We start from the raw sequence: 26677 nt of genomic DNA on the forward strand, positions 1-26677 counted from the left end.
AAATTCAGAGGTGAAGTTGCTGGAAATTGAATTGAGTGAAAAAATGATGGTGATGTTTTACGACTGTTGACTTTGTTCAGCTAAAAAGGAGCAGAGAGCATATTGATGAGTAATGATACCTTGCATGAATGGCAAGATGCTTAAGGTGATTACTGTAATTCTAAAATCATTGAAGGACAGTACAAGCTATTTAATGACCAAAAAAAAAAAAATCATAAAATGAGAAAAAAATAAACTTTAATGGCTAACCAATATTAATAAGTCAAAACAAATTAATCCCTTGCTTTAATTTGGTAATATTTTAACTCTATCAGATGTGAAAAGCCACAGATGTTGGGTTTCATTAATATGGAATTTAGTCGTGCAGTTGCATATTTTTAAAAATAGTTATTTGGTCTGCTCCAAATTAAAAATTTTAAAGAAATTAGTTTTGAGGCACAAAGCACATTACGTGTGTGGTTTTCTGAGTCTGATTATAAATAGGCCTATTTTCTTCTTATGAAGAGATTTCTGTGTTCTCCTTTTGTTTGGAGAAGATGAGGCAAATTGATTTTCTATTTTGTTATTGACTGAAGTTGGAAATACGGTGTGGGAGTTGGGCGATGTGAGCATCAGTCACATTTCAGGCGACTCCTGTCAAAGATGAGACCCGTGGGCGGGGACATTGGTGTCTCGCTATCAGAGTGTTCTCTGCTCAGGTCCAGAATCATGAGACAGAGCCAGGAGAAGGGGAACTTTGAAAATGGGAGAAGTCACTTTGTCCGGCACTATTATTTTACAAACAAGGAAGGACGCTTGGAGGAGCTGTGTATCCCGCCTATGCCACCCAGCTGTTAATGGAAGACCCGGAAGTAAATCCTTCCATGTGTTCTTATTGCTTTAAAAGCAAGACCTGAGTCCTTAAGAGGACCTACAAGGCTTTGCAGTTCTAGCCCCAGTTGAGTGTCCAGCCTCTGCTTATACAGTGCTTTCCATGTTGTCTGCACTCCTCCAGTCATTGGCTTTATTTTAAATCTTTGACAACAGCATGCTTTCTTCCACCACAGGGACTTTGCACATGCAGTGGTATCCTTTTATTTTTTTTCCACTTCGTTAGAGCTGATGCCTTCCGATCGTGGCCTCAAGGGTACCTTCCAGTGGTGCCTTCCCTGACGCCTGGACTGGGTTAGGTCTTCCTATGTTGCTCCTTGGTGGTACTGTGTATCTTTCTTCTCAGAGCAACTATCTGCTCACATTCCAGTGGCCAAAGCAAGTCATGTGGCCAAGCCTGATGCCAGTGGGGGCGGGAAAACTCCACGCAGCCTGCTTGCTTCTGGGGTGGGGGAAGGGGAACTTTATGGGTGTGCGTATCTTGCAGTGGCAATGAGTGGCTGTAAAGCATCCTCGCAGGGGACAGCAGGACCAAGAATCCCATCTACAGGGGCCAGCAAGGGCCAGGCGTGGGGGTACACTCAGTAAACGGTGGCAATGGAAATAAACATAAAAGTAAAAGAAACTGGGAGGGGGAAGAGGAGGAGGACAGTTTTTACTCATAAAGGGGTCATAGTTCAGTGGGGAGAGGGTTGTACAAAAAAACACAGTGTGACGTGGTAACTGTCCTAATGGCATGAGGCCAGGAATACAGCTCATAGAGCTCAGAATCTGAAGAAACCGGGTTCAAAGACACACTTGCTGCTAACTGAGTCCATTGTGAACCCATGTTTCTTGTGAGCAAGTCCCATGATCTTTCTGAGCCTCAAGTGATGCTTTGGCTCAACGAGGACTTTGCTTTCGTTCAGGGTTGCTGTGAGGGTCAAGAGGAACAGCGAATAGAACAGAAGGTGAGTTGGAGCACAGTAGGTGATTGTAAACCTCATGATGGTGCCGTGCGGAAGATGCCTGGGGGAGGGTCTGCAGAGGATGCTGTTGGTACCCAGCTGCTAGCAGCTCCAAGCTGCCCCTCTTCTCCAGAGAACTGCCCTTGGCCTGTGGATCCCCACTCGGCCTGGAGCAGCAGACAGCTGGTGAATGACTGATTCAGGGCTGATAAAGACAGCCTCCTTGCTTCTGGGGTGAGGGGTCGGGGGGCAACTCTATGGGTGTGTTTACCTTCCAGAGCCCCCACCCGACCCATGGGGCAGGTCAGGACCAGGCTTGACTGAGGCAGCATCCTCTTAGCTCCCTCCTGCCCTGTCCTGCTGCCCTCCCTCCCTCCTTTACGGATCCTTCCTGAAGAACTCTCTGTCCCAGTGAGTCACGTGACCCAGGTCGGAATCCTTGTCAAGGGGTCTGCTTTAAAGGAAACCTGACCCTCGGACTAGGTCCCGTTCAGAAAGACTGTCTTAGGCTGCCTGAGTGAGGTCTGAGCAGGAGTTTATGGGAGGGGAGGGGAGCAGGCTAGGAAAAGCATTCCAAGAAGAGGGAATAGCATATGCAAAGACACTTACCACCACTCTTTGATTATAAAATGGGTCCTTCTCCTCCTTTATAGCTTCTGGGATGGGAACGAGTCTTACAGTGGATAGACTGTTCCTGTGGGTGGTAGCTGACCACTGACAGCAGTTACAAAGGAGGAACCATCAGGAATGGCCCCCGCAGGCGGTGCCCTGAGGCACTGACCTGTATCCCAGATTCCATCCGTGTGGTTCTCTGGGGTTCTCAAAGAGCTAAGCCCACAACCCCAAACTCTTTTAGGTCCATGTGGAGGGAGCCCCGTGAATGGGGCCGCCCCCAGATCCCAGCTGTAGCTCCGTCAGTCGAACAGACTTGGCAGGGCCAGTGTTTGACCTTGACTTGGGCAGGGACCCGAGCCCAGGTCCTGGGGGGAGAACCCGGAAGCAAACCTGTGGTCTCAAGGCAAGTCAGGCCTGGGAGCGGCAAGTGGTAGCGACGCCCAGGGAAGCGCTCGCGCCCCCTTCTGTCCGCACCCTCTCCCAGGAGCCGCGTGCAGGTGCAGGTGAGGGAGCCCCAGCTACTGACAAGTCATTTCATTTCTAGCCATTTCTTTAAAAGGAGAACAAACAGGCAGCCACACTCCTAACAGCCTGTGTTTTCTATTCCTTAAGGTATGAGGGGAAATGTACATTTCAAAGTTCAGAAGAATGACGCCTTCTCCAGAGCGCCCTGAGGAGGTGTGTTTTTCTGCCTTGGGAGCTTCCTTGGCCACCTGTTCACGCGCGCCTCCCTCCTTTGTTCGTAGGCTCGTGCCGGGTACCGGCCACGTGGCCGCATCCTCCCGGAGAGGCAGAGCCCCACGGCGGCGACACGGAGGGCTCCAGAGCCAGGGGCCCGGGCTGGAGACGCCTCCTCCACACGCACGGGCAGGTGTGGGACTGAGGGTGAGTGACTTCGCTTCTTTTAAGTCTCAGTTTCCTTGCTGCAAAATGCTAATAATTACAGCTAATTTGCTGTGGGTTTTGTAGACGTACATTTTTTTTTCTCGTAGCTTTCCCTGTTTTAATGCATTTAATAATAGAGCTATAATAGCATTTGATTTGAAGATTTAATGAGACAATGTACATTCTGGGACATTCTGTGCTTAATAAATAGTTATTTTGTTGCTGTTATTATCATTACTAAAGAGCTTTTGGGAACTTGGATAAGTTTCATAAACTCTCTAGCCTCGGTTTCCTCATCTCTAAAATGGGGATTATATAATAAAAATAATATAGTCTTACGGTCACCCATGTATTAGAGTTGTGACGATGACATAAGATGTAACATCCTTAGAGCACCGTCTGTCATCTGGCACACGCTCAGCCACCGTTAGCCATCACCATCATCATCACTGTTGTCATCACGGGTCTGAGTCAGGAACTTGAGGAAGTAAAAAATAATTGTCATAGAGAGGGCGCACTGGAGGATTGTTCCAGGCCCAGAAGGGGGCTGGGTGGAAACATGCAAAGGGGCGAGAGCAGAAGGAGCTATGGGTCATCGTGCTGAGAACTCACGGGAAGGAACACATGGTTTCCTTCGACAAGAGACAGGTGGTGGGCAGTGGAGGGAGAGGGGCTGGGGGCGTCCCCGGGACCCAGACCATGAAGGACCCCGAGTGCCAGCCCACGGAGGTGCAGCATTGTCTTGCAAACCACACAGAGCCTCATCAGATGTTCTTTGGCACATCTGGGTTTTACATCAGCACGTTTCCTCTCTTGGCAAAGCATGTCGCTCTGCATCTCCCAGACACTCCAAATCAAAGACATCTTCCTAAGAAGATGCAACACACCCCATGCTTTACATATGCCTAGCTGTCAACTGGCCCTTCTCCGATGACTCCCCAGAAATCTTTTTGATGTGCGTGGTGATGAATTCAAGATACAAGCCCACAGCCATCTGTGGTCACCTTGGGATCTGGTTCCTTCCCAGCCTCCCATCAGGCAGGACCCACCATCCGAAAGTGGAGGTCTTTAATTCAAAGGTTAAACCCTGATGAAGCCAAGGCCACCATTCACAGCACATCACTCCATGGTACCATCTCCTTCTTGAATGCTGCATGGCCCAATTTTGGAAGTCTCTTATTTGCCAGGCTCCAAGAATATATTTCCAGGGACTCTGGAATCCAGAGCCACTTTCTTTATCTTCCCACCGTGGCTTGGTTCAGCCTAAAGAAGCAAACCAGTGCAACACATCTGTCAGCCTAAAATTCATGGAGCTATTTGGAAGCAAAACCAAGAAAAACAAAACTGATTAGGGAAAGATCTGCTTTCAGAAAAACCTATTTCTGTCACAGGGGGATGGATAAATAAAATAATGTTTCAATAATTTATGCAGCCTGCACGCGAAAAAACATTGGAAATGTGAAATGAGGACGACATATAAAGAACAACCGAAGTTGATAGCTGCTTTAATCAGTTCGGTTGATAATTCTAAAATAAATTGGAAAAATCAGTCTTGCTCTCCGCTTTTGAATGATGATGGAATGGTAGGGGGGATGTGTTCTTTCTCCTGGAAAATGCTTGTTCTTTTGGGTCCCTCCAAGGACACATTTCTCCGCCCTCAATGGGCCCCATCCCTGGTCAGCTTTCCTCCCGTCTTCATCATTCCGTGCTCTGTTTGCATGTTTAGCTCCCAGACCTGCCTCACTGACCTTGATGTTCATGGAACTACTCAGGACTCCCTTGGGGATGAGGCCGACTGGTTCTGGGGAGAGAGGGTTGGGAAATCTCTATTTTTCAGATAGCTCCATCAAAGATGGCCAGTGTTTTCTGCACCTTCTCATCTTCAGAGCCTAGAGGATGTGCTTTCTGTTCTGGTACCCAGTTCTGCTGAATCAGAGAGTGAATGCACATGCCGACCAGGGGAAAGTGATGGAGAAACAGTTTAGGATGAGACAGTCCTGAAGCAACAGTGGGAAAGACACAGAATCATATTTCAATTCTGTTCGGCAAGCACTTACTTAGCAAGTCAACTGCCCAAGTGTTACAGGAGACTTTAGGGAGATGGAAAAATAATGAGGTGGTGGATGTGATTTGAAGTCCCTTTAGTAAGATGGGGGACTTCACAAGTGACTTTGTTCAACATACCTTATTCTTCAAACCCGATCTGGAAGATCCCCTGATGTTTTAATCTGGGGACCTCCCTTTCCAGCCTCCTGCTCACCTCGCAACTCGTCACGTCCTGGGCCACTGGTTGAGCAAACACTCCTTGCAGCCAAGCCAGAGAGTCCAGGGAAAGGCAGAAGCACAAGAAGACTCTTCTGAATCTCCTGTTGGTGGGAGATGGTCTGGGTGTCCATGCACGGAACCACACGGTAGTTCATTTGTCTTGATGAGCCACCCTCAGAGATGCAGTTGGGGAGTGGCCGGCTGGGGACTCTGCATTTCTGGAGTCAAAGGAGAAGCAGTTGAAGAGGCCAGAAGCAGGAAAAGGGAAATCCAAGGCACAGCCAGAGACAAAGAATCTAAAGTGGAAAACCACCTCCAGCTCCCTGACTTCCCAAGGCGACAGAGAGAAGACAGAAACTAATAGGCGTCTGGAAGCTCAACACCTTGAACTGATGGTCCAGCACACGGGGGCAGCAGTGTGAGTTCCCAAGCCTGGCTCAAGGCACACGTGTGGACAGTGCCTTTCATAGGGTTAGACCTTATGGACCTGTTGCCATTTCAGGCCCCGGCTACTTCTTTCTGCCACCCTCCCTCTCTTCATCACAACAGCCAGCATCCCATGACAAGCGAGGTGGAAGGAAGGCCTGAAGGTTTGAGTTTTGCCTTTAGTTTAGTGAAGGCTACGTTTGGCTGTGCACCAGATACCACATGCCGTCTAATATCCCTCATGAGCACTGATGAGTTTCTGGGTGAACACCTGCCATCTTGATCTCCTGGCTGACACTTGGGTTCGTGCACGACCACCTCCATGTCCAGCACCAACAGATCAAGCAAATGCTAGAGACTGCCAGTGTTTTGTGCACCTTCATATCTTCAGAGCCTAGAGGATGTGTTTTCCGTTCTGGTACCCAGTTCTGTTGAATCAGAGAGTGAATGTGCATGTCAATTAGGGGAAAGTGATGGAGAAGGAGTCTAAGATGAGAGGCCGGATGGGTTTCACTGTGTGGCTCTGTTTCACAGATGTGCAGGGTGTGAGAGATTGGGACCTGGAGAACAAATGTCAGAGACACGGGGGGCCGGTTGTGACTTCAGGATCTCTCCTCTCCCTCTTCTCCTTCTCCAAACCTAATACTGCCCCAAATTCTAACTAGTGGTCTCCACTTTTAAGCCCCTCTCCATGTCATCCTGTCAGTAACCCCCTTCCAATGCAGAAACGTTCCCCACAAGTGTTTGTCCAAACTTCTGTCATACCTAGAGTGACAGGGAGCTCATTACCTTACAAAGCAGCTCGGTTTCATGTTGGGCGCAATGCACAGAAATCTGTTCTGGCCATTTCCATCCTCTGGCCCTGAGTCTGATGCTCAAAACTCTCTCACAGCTTAGTTCTCCCTGTCCCAACTCAGCAGTCCTTCAAGTTTTTGATAATAGACGTCAGGCCCGAGACTTCACTTCTCAAGAGAAACAGTCTCCGTTCTTTCCAGAATTTCTTGGGATATGTGGTCTTGAGACCCTTCATCTCTTGGCTGTTTCCCGTTCGCCCCGAGACACGATGTCCCACTAGGGGCAGCCTTGCAGCGGTGGGGGCTACCTTGTCCCTTCCCGTGTACTTTGCATTGTCTTTCTCCTGACCCACGTGGCGGGAGGAAGGGTTGATGAGCTGATTGCGCTTCTCCTCTCTCAGAAGGACCTTTGTGTGTCCGTCTGCAGGAGGGCCTCAGGTGCCAGTGGAGTGTCTCTGTTTGGGCTTCTCCCAATCCCATCCCTGTAGGAAATCCTACAAGACTGATCTGAGCTGCCTGAGGTCAACCCTATTTTCCCTCCCACTATTTGGTATTTATTGGTCGAGGTGGTTGCTTGGTAAATGTTTGGGGAATGAGTAAGACCATTTAGCTGATCAACCCTGGCACACTCAAGACCGGTCCAGGCACGAGGCTGAGAGCGCTGGGCCCCCAGGGGCTCCGTGTTTCAGCTCCGTGAAGGTCTGACGGGGACGCTACCCACTCCCGCTCTTTCCGTCTGTCCGTCTCCTGCTCTCGGTTGGAGCTGGGCTCTCTCTTCCTCTCCGAGCCCTCCCTCCCCGGCCCCTTTGTCGACACTTGATCATTTACATCAAGTTGACATTCGCAGAGTTTACTCAGGGGTCTGTAATTGTATTCTTTCCCTGGTTCTGCATTACCAACCATGAAAATGGAATCTTATCATCCCTGACCAATTTTTAATGTACAAAATGATTTGGCTGAGGTTCAAAGGGAGGCACAATTGAAATCAGGTGAATGATACATGTAGTTTTCTCAGTTCCTCCGTGCTTAGATTTGATTTTTTTTTTTTCTGGTAGAGCCTAGAAGAAGAAGTAGATTATTTTTGCAAGTTATATAAGTGCGTTTGTGTGCGGTGTCTGTACGAAGCGCTATACATCCCGAAGCACAAATGTGTAGCTGTGTGCGTGCTTGCTTTTATTAGCATACTCACATTTCACACGTGTGCACCTGTTTAGACATAAGCAAACAAATATAATTATATTGTTTGCAATTTTATTGATGGCAATCAAATTTGCAATGATCCTTAAAATGTATTCAAAACACCCAAAGGGCTGGAACAGCCGTGCAGCTAGTGCCCAGGATTAATGGCTGGAATATTCAGATGAAGCCCCAACACCCCTTCGTTAATGCAGAAAGGAACCCCTCGAGAGAGAGTGGGGACTCTGGAGTCACCCCAGGTCTCCGATATGCTGATGGGTGAGGTCCTGACGCCCCGCTGCCAATGTCATCCTAAAGGGGGTGGGAAGGAAGCAGGAATGTCTTGCCAAAAAGTGGAGGGGATGTGGGAAGCCATGTGCTGAGATGTCTCTAGGACAAGTGCCATTTTGCTTGTCCTCTGAGATGTGCTGGAGCAGACAAGCTGGTGGACTTGGCCTAGAAGGGCAAAGGCATTATCCACCCATTCAAGTTCTTGGCCAGAGACTCTCGGGCATGGAACCATGGGACTCCTGTTTGACTGTCAAGGGCCAGGCCTGGGGCTGCCTGTGTTTCATTCAACCTTCTCTGTAAGCCCCTGAATTGGGCTTGTTCCCATTTTTTTGAGGAGGAAACTGGGGGCTCAGAAAGCTTCTGGAACATTCCCAAGGTTATACCACGTGGTGAATGGTGGACTCACGATTCAAATTGCTTGCAAGCTGGTTCCAAGTGTGGCCTGTAATTATAACACTGCACGGGCCCCTGCTGAGCAAAGTCCCATGTCTTTCTCTTGGGCCCCAATGGCCTGGCTCATCAGGGAGTGTCGCCGCCACCATCACACCGATGTGGGAGTCCTTGATGAGTTTAACCAGGTCTCTCAGGATATCCTGGCAGACAAGACGAGGATATGGGAGCAAAATTCCAGTGGGTGTTAGGGATTGTTGTTAACTCAACAATCGTACCTGGAAGGAATCAACCATCAGACTGATGTCACCACCTGGGGGTCTCCGAGTTGCACTCATGACTCTGTCTCAATTTCTGTCCTGTTGATCATTTTCCTTGATGATGCATCGATGGTTTCTTACCAGATTTTCAGCTGGTACAAAGCAGAGGGGAAGTGCTGATGGGTCAGTTGCCAATTCCGGACTTGAAGTGATCTCATTGCTTAGTCTTGGGTCCAAATTATCAAGACAGTTCACAGACGGACCAGGGTTCTCGGCTTCCTGAAACACCTACCCGAAGCCACATGGATCTCAGCAACGCCACGAAAACACGAAAAGTTTTACTGAAGGACAAGAACCCCAGCTGATGAAAGCCATCACTCACCAAGTCCCTTTTGTGTGCCGGATACTTGATAAATGATCACTCACCTTTATTTCTCCCAATATTTTCTAGTGTTCTAAGAGAGTGAATCACCGAGTCAAAGTCTAGGGAGCTGTGGGGCAACCAAGCCAGGATTCAAACCCAGGCATCTGGGTCCAAAGCTTGTCTTCCTTTCACTGTGTCACAAGCCTTCCGGAGTCCAGTCCCAGCCCCTTCTCTCTGCTCGGGGGCTGGATTCGAGTGGAGGAGCTGGGAGAGGCAAGCAGGGAGGGCGGAGCAACTGGGTCACAGGCATTTGCAGATGCCTCAAAGACGTCTACCCACATGTTGGGTTAACACACCTCCATCATTGCCTCTGTGAGACCCAAAGCAGGGTCTGCCACAGCCGTGATCTCTCCCTGTTGTAACTGTCTGCAGGTGTGCCTACCTCCCCCTCTTGTCTCCCTTAGGTGGGGGACAGTGGGTGGCCGTCTCCAGGGCCCACGTGTGTCTGTGGACCTGAGCAGATCTTAGACTGCAGCAGACATCTGCCACTCCCCTTCGTGCTTTTTTTCTGATTTGCTGGCCTCATTGCTTCTCAGGCCTTGAAACTGTGGGGTGAGCAAACAGAGCTTTTGTTTATGAAAAGGAAATCTTCCATGTGTCTGAAGAGATGGCAGGGACCTGACGACTGCTCGTCATGTGAAATGGAAAAGAGCATTTCCGGAGACCTCGCCATCACCATCCGTCCTGTGTGCGCTCCTTTCTCTGCAGGCTGCGCCTGGATTCCTATCCATGTCACACACGGAGACTCATGGGCACACACTTAGGTCGCAGGTGTGGCTTTGCTACCAGCAAATCGCGGGGCCACACAATTATCAGGGAATGAAACAGATTCTTCAATGCTCTTTAGAAAGGCGCTCCGTCCGCCCTTACTGAAATTGCCTCTGGTAAATCTCTCCAACTATAAGGAAGAAAACTATGTGCTATGATTTTCTCCAATATAAGCACAAGAAAAGAGTGTTTGTATTTACATAAGGTGACGCTAAATTGGGCTTCAGAGGTACAGCTGTGATGATATAAATCTTCTACTCAGAAACCTGTAGTGTTGAAAGTGCAAGTTCCTTCATGTCACGAGCGTCCACGGCGTCCACGATCCTCTCTGATTTAAACCCTCTAGCCTTGTACCTCCTTATCTCCTACGGCCTCCCTCACGCTCCCATGTCTCTCCTCCACCTGGGTCCTACAGTTTTCAAATTGTCTCCGTGTGCTCAGGCTGCTTCCTCTGCTGGAGACACATCGCTCACTTTAATTGGTTTCAATTCTGTCCATCCTTCAAAGACCATCTCAAAGTCTCCCGACTCCTGGAACATTGACTGATCTTCCTGATCAAATGTGAGCTGTTTGACTTTGATGTTCCAAAGCACCTTTTCTTTGTCCCCTACTTGGCACGCATCGTGTTCTTTTCAGAGATCTCACTGGCTTTGGAGTCAGACAGGCCTGACTAATCCTGCCTCCATTTCTTAATAGTCATATGAGGGCAGGTTATGTGCAATCAAATGCTCTACCACAGAGCTATATCCCCATGAGGGCAGGTTATTTAACCTCGTAGAACCCTGATTCTCTAAGCTATCAGATGGAAGAACAAAAACTACATTGCAAGGTTGACCAGATGACCTCATGAGATAATGTATATAAAGTGTCTAGTGAGGTGCTGAATGGTCAGTACAGAGTATTTATCTTCCTATTGTATTATTTAGGGGGGCAGTAGCAACTGCAACAGATAAACTCCAAAATCTTGGTGGCTCAGCACAGCAGAAGTCTATTTCTGACTTAAGTAAAGTCCTAGGGCATGTGTGCTGGGCAGCCTTTCATGGAGCAAACCAGAAATACGGGCTCTTTCCATCTCAGCTCTGCTTCCTCTAGGGGCCCTACATCCTCCGCTGCAGCCACCTCTCTGCTGAGCTTCCGTCCACAGTGCTGGATGGCCTTAGGTGTCCGGGTGGGCTCCACTGGACAGAGTCTAGGAAGGACAGATGGCGAGAAAATGCTAAGTTTGGACCAGACCATGTTCTTGTCCTTGCCTCCAAGGAATTATATTTCGTGGCAAAAAAAAAGAGCCATGCAAAAACGAGAACTCTAATTTGAAAAGATGCATGCACCCCAATGCTCACAGCAGCACTATATACAATAGCGAAGACATGGAAGCCACCTAAATGTCTATCAGCAGATGACTGGATAAAGCTGTGGTATATGTATACAGTGGAATACTACTTAGGCATAAAAAAGAATAAAATAATGCCATTTGCAGCAATATGGATGGACCTAGAGATGACCATACTAAGTGAAGTAAGTCAGACAAAAACTAACATCATATGATATCACTTATATGTGGAATCTAAGAAAATGGCACAAATGAACTTTTTACAAAACAGAAATAGACTCACATAGGAAAACAAATTTATGGTTACCAAAGGGGAAAGGGAGGGGAGGGAGGGATAAATTAGGAGTTTGGGATTAACAGATACACACTACTATATAGAAAACAGATAAACAACAAGGTCCTACTGTATAGCACAGGGAACTATATTCGATATCCTGTAATAAACCTGTAATGGAAAAGAACCTGAAAAAATACATATATACATATACCCACACATTTATATCACTTTGCTGTACACCTGAAATTAACACAACATTGTGAATCAGCTATATGTCAATAAAAAAAACAGATAAGGAGCCATATATTTGGAGAACATGTCCATGACGTGTGTGGTAGAAAAGGCCCTGGACTAGAAGGCAGGAGATGGAGTTCTGGTCTGGCGCCCTGATGCATTTGCTAGCTGTCCTTGGGTCTCAATTTCCGCACACGTGAAATCAGAGGGACACTGATTCCGGCCGTCTCTTCTAGTCCTTTCATCCTCTCTGACGTCATCATCCTCAGAGCAGCTGCATCTGGATTGCTGTCCACAGTAATGATGAGCTCCTGGGAGCTCAGCTGGATGAGGACAAGTGGGCAAGGTCAAAGGGCAAAACGCTCTGTGGCTACAGAAGCCACCTCTGCCCCAGACTGTCCCTGTGGAAGACCCTTCTCCCTCCCAAGGAGTACTGACCTAAAAATGACTTCTTGAGTAGTTAGTCTAAAGCTAATGGGGGACTGCATGATCTTGTGCCTCAGAGCCACCTCAATAATGTGATTCCACACCCACGGCAACTCTGGGGAGTGAAATAGTGTGATAGCAAAGGGTGCAGCTTTGCAGGTGTTAGACGAACCTGGGTTTGAATTCCTGCTCAGATCCCAGGTCCATCACTTGCCAGCTGTGTGGCATTAGAAAAGCTGCTCAACCTCTCTGAGCCTCGATTGCCTCATCTGCATAATGGAGATAAAATTCACAGTACAAAAGTGTTGTCGTAAGTGTTTAACTGCGGTAATAGGATGCTAATACAATAGAAATGATGGTGATAGCCAAATAGGTTAAAAATTATTAGGCATCTACTGTGTATCGTGCCTCCAAGGCCTGTGTTTTATTTTCTTTATCTCATTTCATCCACCACAGCCCTCTGAAGTATGTACCGTGGATGTAACTTGCTTGGCACAGAGCTTGGCACATAAGAGAGATCCAATAAGTGATTCATTCATTCATTCACTCATTCATTGGTTTATTTGCTCATTCTACACAGCTGTTTTGAGTGCCTACTATGTGTCCAACATTGTGCTAGGTCCCTGGCTTCCTGGAATGTGCAAACATGGAAGAGGAACAGTCATTGAACAATTAATTATACAACTAATGAATGAATTACCATCGGGCAGCTTTGAGACTATGGAGGGGTGAGATCTGACTTTTGGCCAGGGGAACCTAGGCAAGCTTCTTGGAGGAGGTGGCATGATCTGGTCCAGGAAGGACGGGTGGAGCTTGGTATAGAGACACTGAAAAAGGTGTTCCAAGGAGAGAGAACAGTGGAAGCAGAGCCATGGGGTGGGAGAACCACGAGTGTGTGTTGTATCTGTCAAGGAAACTTGTGGATGGGAGCCGGGCATATATCAGGGTGGGCAGAAGGACGGAGGGCGGGAACGGCTGGTCGGTCACATAGTGGAGGGTCTCCCGTGTGGGGCTGAGTGTGGGCTTTATTTTGTAAGTCACCCTAAATCCTGGGACAGCATCAAAGGAGAGACTTTCTCTCCACTGGAGCCTGGCAGCTGGGGTTGAAATTCTGACTCTGCCCCTTACCAGCTCTGTAACCTCAGGTGAGTCACCTAACTTTGGGGGCCTCAGTTTCCTCAACGCTAAAATAGGGACAAGAGACCCACCTCGTGGAGTTGTGAGATTTAAATCAACCAGTGGCCATGGACCTGAAGCCTTTGCACAAGCATGTGGTTGCTTCCAAGGGCCATCCCTGGTCGCCAGGATGGAGGGGTGGGCCGGGTGACCTCCGAGGTCCCTTCTGGTCCTGAGATCTCGTGTTCAGAAGGAGAGGCCTGGCTGTGTCTGGCTTGTTCGTGATGCCGTGTGTGAGTGGGAGAACTTGAGTCCATGAGCAGAGAAGGACATCTGGATCACATATTGTTTTTGACATCATAAACCACTTTCGTAGAAAATGAGAGAAAAATATGTCTCAGCGTTTAGGAGAAACTTCACTTTGCTTTATTTATTTGTTTAACTTTTCTTCTCACGTTGGTGATGCTGTTCCCCCATCAGCTCCTGGAAGGGAAACACGTATCGTGGGGGCTCGGCAGGGAACAGGAGAAAAGCCCAGTTGTGACATTCCAGGACGGTGTTTTCGGCTGCCCCAGAAGAAGCAGGGTGAGGGGGGTGCCGGGTTACTCTCTTAGTTTGTCCTGTGAAATCCCAAACACATTTCTTTAAAAAAATTCCTGAGCAACGCCAGGCCCCCAGTTTAGTCATTCCTAATTGATTGACGCTTTGGAAGAAACCCTCTTCCAGGTCTCCTTCGGATGGAGAATGTGAAGGCAACGGACTTTTATATACGTATTTATTTTTATGGACGTGCAGTCAGTCGGTTCACAGTGTGTCAGGTGCCCAGCATAATGTTTCAGTCACGCATATACATGCATATATTCCTTTTCACGTTCTTTTTCATTACAGGCTATTATAAAGTACTGAATAGAGTTTCCTGTGCTATACAGTAGACCTTGTTGTTTATCTATTTTAAACACAGTAGTTAGTATCTGCAAATCCTGAACTCCCAATTTATCCCTCCCCATCCCCTGAATCTGTTTATTTGATTTATTTTTTGGATGTCGGCTTGTTCTCACTTTCAACGGACAGACGCTCTAACACCCTGAAGACCGGCGAGCAGGGATCTGGTGCGCTTTGAACACCCTCTGGCTCTATTCCCCCCACGTGAGAGCCCAGGGATGGGTCGCTCACTTCCAAATGCTTCCCATCAGCACCCACCGATGAAATCCTGCCCCTGAACCATGTTTAATTGAAAATGGCAAATAAACGTTGCCCAGCCAGAGCTCCCATGCCTGGCAGCTACAGGACTCATTAAAAGGAAAAATGACCAGCCTCTCGACCGTCCACACGGGCCTTTCCGTGTGTAATGTGGGCTGTTGCGTTTAGAGTTGCATTAATTTTTTATCATTCCTTAGTAATTAACATTGTATTTCTGCTGATAAGCCCCATCAATATGGTGATTTGATTAGCAAAACATAAAACTACTCATTAAACTCCAATTATGTTGCTCAGGTATAATTTGATTTTGATTGGTTGGAAAAATGCTGTTGTGTTCCCTTTTTTTTTTTTTTTCCTACTCCCCTTTTAAAACATCCAGTTAAGTGCTACATTTATAACGCTGGCGGGGACTCGAGGCTTGTAGCAAAGGCCATTTGCTCGCATGTTTACTGAGAACTCAATGGCATTTAGGTGCCTGCAGTGGGGGTGACATTTGTGGGATCTAATATCAGAAACCTCTAGATGACCCCCCTTTCCCTTTCCTGGTGGGAGACCTGGCAGGGGGGCTCTTCTTTAAGGAAGACAGGACACTGTCCCCACTGCAGGACACAGTGCCATTTTTTTCCTGTGTTGAGTGAACGGAAGTGAGGTTTCGAGGACTGCCGAACAGGCTGGTGCTGCCGGAGCTGCATTTGAAACCTTGATTTGGCATCTATCTTGTGTGTACGCTCTCTCCCCTGACCTTTGCACAAAAAAAATCTGACCCGGTCAAAATGAGCAGCCGAGTCCCTCTCCCCCGCTGCTCGAGACCTGTGAAGACACTGGCTTCTTGGATGGCAATCGAATTGGCCACAAGAGAAGAAGGATTTGGTCCAACAGGTCAAAATATAATTTGAATGTTCAAATTGTAACGTCAACATTCGACTAGTGTGGGTTTTCAGGGGAGTGGAGGGATGCTGTACGGATGAATCGATTACTTCCATGGAGATTTGTGTGACATTTACTGCAGGTCAGTCACTGTGTGGGCTGGGGATGTGGGGACACAGGGGACGTGGGGATACAGGGGGTGCAGGGATACAGGGGGTGCAGGGCAGACGGGTCTGGTGACACGGCACCTCAGGGAACTTGCATTCCGGTGGAGTAGAGGTCCCCAACGCAACCCCTGTAAGCTTCTCATCACACCAGGAATTCAGTCCAAGATCCTCCCCAGGGGCTGTGAGGCCCCGACCTCAGCTCCTTCCCTTCTCCTCACTTGTGAAACCCTCGTGGCATTTGCTGTTCTTTGGACTCTCCTGCCTCAGGGCCATTGCACTGGCTCTGCCCTCTGCCTGGAACGCTCTTCCCAGCTACTTGCCTGGCTTGCTTCCTTGGCTCATCCACATCCCTGCCGTAAAGTCACCTTCCGGGAGACATTTTCTCTGAATCATCTAAATACAACAGCAGCCTCCCGGATAAATAAATCTCCTCACCCTGAATTATTTCTTCATAGCACTCAGCACTACAGAATATTATAATATTTGGATTTATCTGGGTTCACCAGTGGAATGGAAGCTCTCTGAGGACAGTGATTCGTCAGGCTATGGTCAAGCCATATCTGCAGCACCAGAAGAGCGCCGAGCACTCTGTATGTGCTCAGTTAGCACTGTTCAGTGAATTGACATGAAAAAATAGGATCATTGCAGGCAATGGGATAAATCAGGACCATGTGACAGTAACGGTGATGGTGGGTGGAGGGAGCTCTTTATGTAGGGTTGTCGAGAAAAATCTCTGTGGAAAGTGACAGTTGGGCCAAGATCTGAGTGATAGGAGGGAGCCAGCCATGCAAGGGTCTGGGGAGGGGACATGGGGGCACAGGAACCGCCAATGCAGAGGCCTTGAAGCAGGAGCCAGCATGACATTTTGAGGAACAGAAAGACTAATGCAGCTGGGCCATTGCAATCGAGGGGAGGGTGGCAAGAGAAGGAGCCAAGGTGCCAGGTCATGGACCTTGTAGGGCTTCTCCCCTCCAACCTGTGTCCGTGGCCCTGCAGAGGCCCCCGGCAGCTCTGAGCCAGGTGGGCTGGCAGGTGCGGGCTCAGATCCACCAGCAGGGGGAGCTCTGGGATGGCCAGTGTCCAGCTCCCCTTCTCCCAGCCCTGGGCATCTCCTGCCCATCCTCCCAGACTTCTCCCGCATTGCCCCTGCTGCTTCCGGGTCCCTCTGCCAGTGACTCATGGTTCCTGGCTGTCCTGGTATCGTGATGGCCCTTTCTTGGAAAGGTATCCATGGATGTTCATCATTCCCAGCATCTCTGAATCTCTCCTGGTGTTCATCCCACACTTAACAGTAACAGAGACAACTAGTTCTTTCCCAAACATGATAAACACCTGTGCCGTCTAGTTTGAACATTTACTCGAAGTCTTCTTTCTCTCCAAAACTTCCTTCTCTTGTATCTCTGCCTAGAAAATGTCTACTTCAATGGCAGATCTGTCTCAAATGCCCTTTTTTTTTCTGGGAAGTCTCTAAATGGACCACAACACTTCCTACAAAGCCAAACCAAGTCCCCCATCCTCCGTGACATCACTGCTGTTATTGTCTCCCTTAGAAGAGCTCCCCGCGGGAAGATGCCACATCTTTAGAGCCCATCACAGAGTCAAGATGCAGAAAATGACCAATGACCAAATAGATGGACCATTATAGAGCACTGGATGGAGTGCAGTGGCCAGAGCAGGGAAGTCCACCTGGTACAGCCAATAAGGGATGCATTCTCTATAGGGACTTGAAGAACAGTCCAGAAAACCAAGTCAACGCCATCCCGGTGCCCTTGCATGTCTGAACACTGCTGATGGTAAAATACTTCTCCCTTCTGAGATGGACTTCTCACCTCCCCGGTTCCAACTGGTCATCCCTGGTAGAATGGCTACTAGTAGCTGCGTTTTTTGGTTTGCTTACATCAGTTCAGAATTGGAAGATGCAGTTGACGAATTCTCTTTTCCAGCCCTTCCAGGTTGGTACTCCTACAGGGCTCCGCTCCGTGGTCCAACGTTCAGCCACTGCTTCCCCTAGAAGTACACGGTTGGGTCCTCACCTTCCCAGACCATGGGGAACGCATAGACAGCTCACTATTCTTTGGCTGCTTGAAAGCTTTGGAGACTGGAGGTACCTTAGAGATCCTCTAGAACAAACCATCAAATTTCGTGGGTCAAGACTGCTGGTGGCTGACTTTGTGGAGATGTTAGACCCTCCCTTGGAAAGATTTGAAAATGATTTAAGGGAATGGTTTCTTAAGGCTGCATTGCTGGTCTCATTAGCCCCAAGAAGCTATGTTTTCTCAGTCAACCAGCTCATCTTTTATCATCCATCCATCCTCCATGCGCACGTATCCTAGGTATGTGCCATTGGTGACACTTGGTGTCAATCATTTCAGGGGCCCAGCTTTCTGAAAGATATGTTTTGGGTGGGCTGAGAAAATCCCATTTCCGGTCTGAATTCTTGCTTGGCTTGAAGCGCTCCTGAAATACACGATCCAAAAAATAATGTGCCCACAAATGTCTGAAGTAACAACATACAATCATAACTCATCTCCAGCCGATGAATGAAGAATAAAAATAAGAAACTGGGAGTGACTTGGAAGGCATTTGGGAAGCCATTTTCATCTATCAGGTTGACAAATTTAGATACAGTGTTGGTGAGGTTGTAGGTTAACAATCTCTTGCTTACATTGTTGGTAGAGATAGAATTTGCAGCAAACTGTTCAGAAGCTATTTTTGTTAGAGCCACCAAAAGTTTCAATGTTTGTGTCCCTTGACCCAGCTCTTCTATGGTTAGAAAATTTCCTTAAAGATGTAATCCAATAAATGAATACAAAGTTCTTCCTTGGATCACTGCCTGCAAGAACAAAATCCTTAAAACCTCAGTGATCATCAGCAGGGATCTGGTTAAATAAATTATGGTATATCCATTCAACACAAGCTTCTCCAGATGGCCAAAAAGGATGCAGATGATAATATGGAAAGTGCTCTAACGATTATTACTTGGTTTGTGATTGAAAAAAACCAAAAACCAAAGCAGAGTGGGAAACAACATAATTGTCTATCAGGATCAGTGAAGGGATAGACGAACTCGATACTGTGGTTTAGTCTTAGGCTGGAAGCAGTTGAAATGAGTATCTTTCATCTGTCTGCATCCACACTGGTGAATGATTATAAATACGTTAGTTGAGAAAAGCAAATTCTAGGAAGATACATTCAGGATAATTCTATTCATGCAACTCCCTCTCCCCTCTTCCTCCCTCCCTCCCTCTCCTCTCTCTTCCTTTTTTTTCCTCCCTTCCTTCCTTCCTTTCTTGGATCTGAAGCAAATGAAGTAAGGCAAGCATCTTAAATCTAGATGGTACATACACGGATGTCTGTTACATTATTTTCTCTATGTTTGAAAAATTTTGCAGACAGCCAAATATGTTGTTTCCCTCCGGAGTAAGCATATGTTAGTATAGATGCTGGTTATCAGTGTAAAAATTTTTGTTTTCCTGATGAGATACACACTGAACTGTTAGCAAAGTGTAGCTTTAGGGGACGATGAAGAGTCAGGCTGGGGGAAGGATGGAGAGAGACTTTTGCATTCCTTTCATTGCCTTCTGTACTATTGGAAACCTTAGATACGTGCACCTTGTTTCCCATCCATCCAACCATCTGTCCATCCACTGCTGTATCTGTATCTAGGGAGTTATCTGGATGTTGGGATTATAAGCCATTTTTTGTTCTCTTCTTTAAATTTCTCTAATCAGAAGCCTATTCAATGTTATTTAAATGTATGTAGTCATTAAGGAATGTTGTTTTAGTAGAAATTTAGAATTCTTCTCTGACAACTGGGCGCTCGGGGTTTTGGTGAAGCTTAGTCCAGCTGACAGAGGAGAAGCTGTTTGTGAGTTTGTTTTGTGCTTTAAGGGCCTGAAAGACCCCTCGAGATGATCAGTGCAGTCCCTTGTTTTAAGGTGAGGAGACGAGGCTGAGACAGTGAGGCCAGAGGGATGCGCAGGGGGCACCTTGACATGGTGAGGCCTTCCTGTAGGCCTTCTCCCAGCCTGTGCCTGCCGGGGAGATGGGCTGGAGAGATGGGGTGCAGGACTGAGCCCATTTCCTCAGCCTGCAGGTGATGGCTCTGGGGACTGTCTGTTGGCGGCAGGCTCTGCCTTGGTGCCGGCTCGCGCGGAATCGGCGGCACCCTATTTGACTGTGTGTGTTCATGCGTCCCTGGAACAGGGGAGCCCATGTGGAAAGACAGCGAGCAGATAGCTACAGCTGTTGTCACTTATGCTCCAGAGAACAATTCTAGGAATTAATGACTTCTAATCCTGCAAATAAGGTAGGTGCAGCGTGGTGTTAGGTCCCAGGCTGCCAAGCTCAAGTCACTGCTCTTCTTTCATAAAGATGCTTATGAGGGTGCTCTCTAATCACCTGGCAGGGGATGGGCCCCTTCCCCACTCCCTGGCTGCAGCTCATGGCCTCATGCACCTTCCCAGCCCAAGGAACACATGAGGTTAATAAAATTTTTAAAACAGCTCCTTAGGAGACCAATGTCAATGGATAATCAGAAAAACTTACAAGGAGTCCTGGTACCACTTGCTTTGGGTAGCTTAAAAAAAAAGTACCAAGAATGGGACACTTCACTGTAACAGTCATTCATTTTAATAACAGTCTTTATGTGCTCACGTTAGAAGAATCCAAGTCCATTCAATATAATGGGCTGATCCTCCCAGGCATGCGGAAGCAAAGGAGTCATTCTTCGGGGTTAGCTGAGCACATGGGCTTTTAACTCATCACTCGAGCTCTTTGGGGGTGGAGTTGACACACGGGATGGAGCCTGCTTGTCTGGCTTTTTGTTCAGGGGTCTGGGGGCCGCCCGGCGGGAGGAGGCTCCTGGGTCAGGCGGCAAGGGTTGGGGTGGCTGGGGAGATCTGCCAGGGAGAGAGGTAAAGGTCGTGGCTGGGAATGCAGTTCTCACGGCTGGGCGGGAGGGAGGAGGTGAGAGTGGAAATGGGAGAAGCAGCTGCCAGATGGGCGACTGGAAGCCGGGGCAGAGGATGAGGAGAAGTGGGGAGGTTGAACAGGAGGAGGTGAGTGCCCAGGGTGGGACAGCTCCACCCCATGCAGAGCTGGGGGACCAGGGAGAGGACTGAAGCTTGGGGAGAAGCTGTAGCTCTGCTCTGGGTCCTGGTCCCCCTCAGACACCTCCCTTGGTGCTCTGTGCAGCACGTGCCCTGCCCGAGAAGGGCACCTGTCCCCTTCCAGAGGAGAGTGCCCCGTACTCAGGGGCTACCACGCCAGGTCTGCCTCATAGGTCACTTTCTACTTCTCAGCCCAAGTTAAGGGTCACATTTCCCTAAATTCTTCCCTTTCGCTCACCCCTAGGGCCCTTCTCCTCCAGATTCCCGGGGGCGCTCCCCCAGGCCAGCTCCCCCGTGGCACCCCCAGGCCCAGAGCAGCCCCGGGAGGAGCCGCCCCCTCCCCGCTCGTCAGCCTCTGGGCCAGTGGCTGAGTCCCCGCTCCCGCAGAGGTGCGGCCGCTGGGGCGCTGGGCGCTGAGACAGGGCCGCTGTTTCTGGCTCCTGAGGCTTTCCCATGCTCCTCTGAGCTTCCCCTCGCCTCTTGGATTCAGAGCCCCTGCTGGGATCCCAGTGCTCTGTTCTTACCGTTGAATAGCAAGGAGCTCTGGGAGAGGACAGGGAGATGTGTCTGGGGAGGGTGGGGGGGTCCCAGCAGGAGGGGACACTGCAGTCACATGGGGCCCTCAGGGGAGTCGGATAAAGGGACTGTTCACAAAGGCAAAGGGAAACAGCAGGGGACAGGGACGCACCCTGTGGCCAGCCGCAGCCGGAGCCTTTACCCCTCACAAGCCTGCAGGGGCAAAGAGGGTGATGTCAGAACTGGGAGAGAGGGCTGGTCCTCCCGGCCTTCGGCGGGAGAGAGAACCACTGCCCCCCCCCCCCCCCCCCCCCGCAGCCTCCCGGTGTCTCCCATTGGCCAGGCTCCACCTGAAGCCCTCGGGCAAGGGGTGGCTGCTGGGTGAGGCTCCAAGGCACAGAGCAGGGGGAGGGGGCGTGGGGCAGCAAAGAGAACGGGCAGGGCTCCCTACACCCCTAGGACGAAGGCAGATCCCAAACAGCCTTCGGAGGGAGGGCGGGAGGCATCCCTGCAGCAGGTCACACCTGGGTCTTGGGCGGCTCCAAAGTCCACTCAGAGCCCCAGGCAGGACCTGGAGTTGCTTAGGGCCCCTCCCACTCAGCCTGCCTGCGGGCGAGCACTGCTCTCCTCACTTCACCCTCATTAGCTCATCCCAACAAATTTACCAGGCGGGAGAGGAAGGCGTGCCTTGCTCGCTGTCACCCATCTAGCCAGCGATGGAGCTGGGGTTTGACCCGTGTCCACACTCTTAACCCCTGGGCTCCGTTACCTCTGGGCTAGCTGTGAAGCCACCCCAGACCTGCTTTCCCGCCGGTGCCACCTCCAGCTGCCCCCTTCCCATCCCTGTGCTCATCCCACAGCTCCCGCCCCACCCCTGGACGCCCCGAATCTTTCCAATGCTTCTTTGGCACCTCTTTGAGACATGATAGTTGAAGGATTGGAGAAGAACTTTAGAGGCTTGAGCATCAAAAAGATAAGGATGACTCCTCCCCATGCTCCCATATGTAATTAAAAACAAAAACATAAATACATAAAGTAAGAGTAAGGTGTGTCAGAAAGTCCAGATTTATCCCCAGAGCTTTACTTTGATGATTTTAGAGGCAGATACCAAGTATAAACTTCTTCTTAAACAATTTTCTCTCAGTTTTGGGTGCTCCTGTTTCCTCGCTCTCCAGTGCCTCCTTCGTCTGCTGTTGGGGAATCTGGCTCTAGAACAGGAGTGCAGGGCTTTTATTCCCCCTGAGAGATCACGGTACAGCACCCACGGGAGACGTTCCCGTCTCCATGGTGTGGCACCTACTTCGCTGAGGGAAAGAGTTCCCTGTGTGGGCCAATGCCAGGTGGGTCAGAAATTGGGGGGCGAATACCCAGAAATTGAAGAAAGGGGTTTTTCTGCACTCAGAACTTCTAGAAAACTTTTGGGACCCATCTGAGACGTCCAGCACTCTGCGGCATTTATCCAGGAGTTGTTAAGTGTTTGAAATCATCAGTGTGGGATGCTCGGCAGTGATGTCATGAAAGGGTGTCTGAAACTTTCTCTTCACTTCAGGTCAATCATCACTTTGCAGATGGGAGACAATGGCCAAGATCACTCTCCTGCAAGCACTGCAAACACCTGTTTGGGTGAGGAGCAAGGCCGCCCTGGGACTCACAGACAGGCTGTGCACGGCACCAGGGCATCCATGTGGAAAATGAGCAAGCTTCGTTGTTGTGAGGCTGAAAGGTGCTCTCAGGGTGCCCAGGAACCCTGGGAATCTGCTGCGCCCGGGGACGCGGGGGCCTGCCTTGTGTCCCGGGCAGAGCTGACCCCTCTCTCCCTGCAGGCTTTGCGCATCAGGTGCCCATAAGCTGATAGTCTGACTCGGGCGAGGGCAGGGATGGAGCGTGACCCACTCCCGCCCCAGCATCTCTCCCCACGGTGGCCCCGCAGGAGGCGCTCAGGAGAGACACCAAGGAATTACAGGGGGGAGAATGCTTCCAGCCTGGACGGAGAGTCCCAGGTCCCACGTCGAAGATTATCCCAGTCCGGCTGCTCAGTCCTGAGTCCGGCAGCAGCTTCCTGGAAGGAAGGACCATCATGGTCGGAAGGATGTTTTGGTGGACAGACTTCTGCCCCTTCCCAGGGCAGTGCTGACACAGTTGAGGTCTTCAAGATGGAAAGACTTAAAGGCTCTGCCCTGACCCTGGGGTTGGTGCCGATTTGATCACCACGTGAAGAAGTGAAGCTGGGAGAGAACAAACTCAAATCACGAGGCTGATTTTTCTTCATTAGGGGACACTTGTGTGTCCATGTGCATGTGTGTTTGTGCTGTGTGTGCCCATGTAGGGGAGGGCAGTGTGCACGGTAGGGGACGAGTGGTTGATGTGTCTGCTTAGTTGTTCTTGTCCTCCAAGTGACAATTACAAAAATGAATCGACTTTATTGTTTGTCGGTTTACAAATTGAGCCAGAAGTAGAGCTCCCGTCTGTGCCCTCTGCCCCAGCCCCGCGTTCCCCTATCACGGATGGAAACACGGCCAACTGTTCCTGTAGGACTTTTGATGCAAACAGACCATGACCAGCACCCATGATTTCTGGCTTTTCACCGAGATGGAGCAGAAAGCCCCCAGCTCGAGAGCTCCAGTGCAGACTCGCTCATTCATTTCCTCCTGCGATGGACGAGTGCGTGTTCACTTGGGCTTTGTCCCTGCCCAGGTGTGGGTGATGGGTGCCAGAGGTGAACGGCGAATAGCCCCAGTCCCTGCCCTCACCCAGCTCCCAGTCGAGTCAAGGGTACACCCATGTAGGAGGGGGGAGAGAAAGCTTCGTGGAGAGGGCAGTGCCTAAGATGAGAGAGATTCAGGAGAAATACAGGAGGTGGGATCTGCAGGGCTCTGTGACTGTTGGGGTGTGTGGGACGTGGCAGGGTCATCCGGAAAAACGAGACCTTGCACAACTGAGTGGACGGCTCCGTTCACGATGGCAGGTGGCAGGGAGCAGGCTCGGAGGGCAGGGGATGCACTGTGGATGCCTCTTGGCGCTGTGGGTACCAGAGGCATTTGGCGCCTGGCTTTGAGGTCAGTAGACAGTCTTTATTCAGGTTTCAATTTGGAAAACATTATTGGATAAATGGCTACTGGAAACAGGTAACCCCCAGGGAAATGTGTGTCGAACAGAATGAGACCAGAGCGGATGAGGCTGGATTCTGAGGATCTTCAATATATAAGGGCCGGGGAGATGACAGGAATCAGTGAGTGCACCTGGGGGTTTGCAGCTGCAGTGGTGAAGTGATGGTACAGGGCCACGTGAGAGGTTATGGTAGTTCCAGAAGAGCCTGGGGAGGGGAAAGGGGGGCAGCAGAGTGGGGACACCAGGTTCTGACCCAGCCAGGAACTCCTACAGAGCTTCAGCCTCAGTTGTGAACAGTGATGGCCCATCAAAGGCCTAAGGATGGAACCAGACGGAATGTCTCAGGGGACGCACCTGTCCAGGACCAGCCTGAGCCCTCTTCATGTCTCTGGAGGTGATTTGGAAGAGAGGAGCAAGGAGAAGAGACCAGGAAAGGGAAGGGCTGAGCCACTGGCCAAGGGATGCCAAATTACACTGATAAGAACTGATTCCGAGTTGTGCAGTGCCCGCCTTAGGCTTCTGAACAAGGCGGCTTGGAATAAAATAAATAAATCAACGAAGAGCTGTTTACACACCTAAGTGTAAGTCCTTTAGGCAACACTTTTCCATTTATTGGTAGGTTGACTGCCTCACCCACCGGTACTTCAGCCTAATTGAAACAGAGATATCTCCCGCAGCTTCATCAAGACATCTGCCCCAGGCAGGTGTCAGGTGTGCGGGGAGCGCGGCAATGATGGGATGAGTCAGCACCTGTGGGAGAGAGCTAGCCAGGTCCCGCCTGCGATTTCTCTCCTTTCTTGGGGAATTCCACCCCACACGGAGTCACCAGTTTCTTTGGTCAGTGATTCTAAGTGTCAGAGTTCCCCTTCAATCTGAGCTCCACCTGGACCTCTGATGACTCTCATCTGGTTTGTTTCCCTGGAGCCACTGTGGAAGATCCGCCTTCCTTCTGGTGTTTCATCAGCTCTCAGAGTCATCCCTTAAACCTCTCCTCGGCGTGGCTCACTCATCAGAGTCGGGGCACAGCCCCCAGAGACGAAACTCCCAGGTGTGATACTGCAAGAGCTGTCTGCCTTCCCTCCTGGGCTCGCCCAGCCCTGAGTCTCTCAAACGGTGACCTGCAGGACAGGGACGCAGGGGGTGACATTCCATTTAAAGGGATATGAGGAGTGAGCTAAGGGGTTGGAGGACAACCAGGCCGAGGGCACGGAACGGAATGGTTCTCCGACGAAAGAATCCCCGCCTCCTAATTAAGAAGGTCTGTTTTTGAAGGTGGACCGGACTTGCCACAAAGCAAAACTTGCACGCACTCCCCTCCACTCAAAAAAGCAAGCGTGGGTTTCCCAGAGGTCTGTTTGATGCCAGCATACGTCCCACTGCCCAGCGGACCTCTGCAGTTTTTACTGAGCACCTACTTTCTGCCCAGCAGGTGTTTCAGATTAACAGGGATGGAAGAGCAGTCACAGTGTCTATCCGCAGGGCGTCTACAAATCTGCTTGGCATGAGTTTAAATAACCAGGGACTTTGACTAATATACTGTGGGAGGAGACGTGTGACCCCAGATCCAGCTCCTGAGCATTTCATACCATCTCGTCTTCTTCCAACTCCTCTGTAGTCATTGGACGCCCTTGGTACACCCAAGACTTCCCCTTTCCTAGAAGACCTACTCAGCTCTTTGTTTGCAACCAGACACGTGTCTTTTCTTTTTGAAGTAGGCAGGCCTTTATTCCATCAACAGTGACTTTTGAATATTCCCTATATTCTTACTCTTTCTTTTATTGAAGTACAGCCAATTACAATGTATCAATTTCTGATGTGAGCACAATGTTCTGTCTTGCATATACAAACGTATTCATTTTCAAATTTTTTGTGTATTAAAGGTTATTACAAGAGATTGAGCATAGTTCCTTATGCTAGACAGAAGAAACTTTTTTTTAAAAAAAATCTATTTTTATATATAGTGACTAACATAGTGGCTAACATTTGTAAGTATCAAACTCCCAAGTTTATCCCGTCTCACCCCCTTTCCCCAGTAACCATAAGATTGTTTACTAAGTCTAACAGTCTGTTTCTGTTTTGTAAGTAAGTTCATAGTGTCCTTATTTAGATTCCAAATATGAGTGATATCATACGATATTTTTCTTTCTCTTTCTGGTTTACTGCCCTTAGAATGACAATCTCTAGTCCCATCCATGTTGCTGCAAATGGCATTAT

The sequence above is a fragment of the Camelus ferus genome, chromosome 6 (genome assembly GCF_009834535.1).
Source record: "Camelus ferus isolate YT-003-E chromosome 6, BCGSAC_Cfer_1.0, whole genome shotgun sequence".
NCBI lineage: Eukaryota > Metazoa > Chordata > Mammalia > Artiodactyla > Camelidae > Camelus > Camelus ferus.